At 51.9% G+C, this 2,118-nt stretch overlaps 1 non-coding gene across 1 annotated transcript; it reads right to left on the reverse strand.

The window, feature by feature from the left end:
• Nucleotides 1–1,375: 1,375 nt before the first annotated feature.
• Nucleotides 1,376–1,449, reverse strand: TRNAR-UCU. The gene has a single exon. It is a non-coding gene; the product is annotated as a tRNA-Arg (tRNA).
• Between the last annotated feature and the right edge of the window lie 669 nt (nucleotides 1,450–2,118).

The following is a 2,118-nucleotide window of genomic DNA, read 5'->3' on the forward strand; positions in this document are numbered from 1 at the left end:
CTTTCTCCCCTCATTCCTACCAAATTTTCCCTTGGGTGTGTCCCATGCTCAGTGTCTATGTAGTTTTCTCTTCTGGCCTGTCAGGATAACCCTGGAAGTCATGGACATCACACCTATGTCATGTCCAACAACATGTCCAAATGGACTGAGCTTCAGCACTGGCACAGACACCACAAGGAGAAAAAGTGACAACAAGCCAAGCTCAGAAGTTACTGGGATGGAGATGGACTGGTTTTCCACTGGAGTCTGGAAATCTGGTCAGTGGGAGTATCCTGAGTTGGCAAATGTACAGAGAGCATAGAATCATGGAATGGTTTGGATTAGGAGGGACCATCCATGGGCAGGGACAGTTTCCACCAGAGCAGACTGCTCCAAGCCCCATCCAACCTGCAATGAACAGTGTCAGGGTTGGGGCATCCACAGCCTCCTTGGGCAACCTGTGCCAGTGTCTCACCACCCTCACAGGAAAGAACAGCTTCTAATACCCAATCTAAATCTCCCTCTTTCATTTGCTCCCCATAACTCCTTGTCCAAGTCCCACTGCAGCTTCCCTGGAGCTCCTTCAGCTCCTGGAAGGTGCTCTGAGGTCTCCATGCAACCTTCTCTTCTCCAGGCTGAACAGCATCTAAGATGCCCTGGAAGGGTTGCAAAGGGCTGTTATGTGAATCAGTTGTGTGGTGACAGGTCATTCTCCTCCCACCAGTGGTACTGGGGGGTCAGGTGGGGTTAAAACACCTGAGTGTTGAGGAGACACCATGAGGAACGAGGAAAGGGGGAGATGATGAAGGAGAGATGTCCTGGAAGGGGTGAAAAGGATCGTTATGTGCATCAGTTGAGTGGTGACAAGTCATTCTCTACCCATCCAAAGCATTAGGGGGTCAGATGGGGATTAAACACCTGAGTGTTGAGGAGACACCAGGAGGAACAAGGAAAGGGGGAGATGATGAAGGAGAGATGTCCTGGAAGGGGTGAAAAGGATCGTTATGTGCATCAGTTGAGTGGTGACAAGTCATTCTCTACCCATCCAAAGCATTAGGGGGAGATGATGAAGGAGAGATGTCCTGGAAGGGGTGAAAAGGATCGTTATGTACTTCAGCTGTTGTGAAAAGCCATTCTCTTCCCATCTAAAGCATTGGGGGGATAGGTGGGGTTAAAACACCCGACACCCGAGACTTGAGGAGACACCATGAGGAACAAGGAAAGGGGGAGATGATGGAGATGCCCTGGAAGGGGTGAAAAGAATCATTACATGCACCAGTTGTCATGAAAATTCACTCTCCTCCCATCCAAACCTCTCAGGGGTCTCACAAACCCAACAGCTTGAGACCCCCAGAGGAAAAACCCCCCAAAAGAAAAGAGACACCTGCCTGGAGATCATCTCTGCCGGGACTCGAACCCGGAACCTCTGGATTAGAAGTCCAGCGCGCTCGTCCATTGCGCCACAGAGACCTCACCGGGAGGGGAGTCTCGGCACCACAACTGAAGCCCCTGCAGCCCCTGGGGGGGTCACATCCCTCCCCTCCCATCCCATCCATCCCTCCCGGAGCAGCATCCCGGCACCTCCTGCCTCCACAGCCATCCTGGCTGCGCTCCCTGCCTCGCTCAGCGGCAGGGATGCAGCAAAAACCTGGCTAAGGCTCGTGCTGGCAACCTCTCTGCAGCATCTCCAGCTCGGCTGAGGGCAGAGCTAAATCCTGGAGCAGAGTTGGCTGCTGCATCTCCCTCAGCATCCTCAGTGAGAGAAAGATGAAAGGGGATTTAGCTCAGAGCGCTGCTAGTCGTGGGGGAGATGCTCTGATCGGTGAGAAATCTCAAACCCTGCGTGGTTTGAGCTGGGAAAGAAAAGGGAAAGCAGCTATGGTGGTTTTCTTCTAAGCAATTTGTCAGTCGGGGGGGGGTGTTGATGTCAGGAGGATTTGATGTTTCCTTTATGTGAGTGGAGAAATAAAGCAGAGAGTAAAACGACAGGAAATGTCCTTTTTCCACCCACTGACCTAGTAACGACAGATTCAACTGTCACTGATTCCTCAGTGCCAGCAAACACACTTTGCAGCCCTAAACTGCCTGGATTGGAGGCTGCAGTGCACTCCCAACAAGAAAATCAGAATCACAGCATGG

Source organism: Acanthisitta chloris, unplaced genomic scaffold (assembly GCF_000695815.1).
Source record: "Acanthisitta chloris isolate BGI_N310 unplaced genomic scaffold, ASM69581v1 scaffold15614, whole genome shotgun sequence".
Taxonomy (NCBI): domain Eukaryota; kingdom Metazoa; phylum Chordata; class Aves; order Passeriformes; family Acanthisittidae; genus Acanthisitta; species Acanthisitta chloris.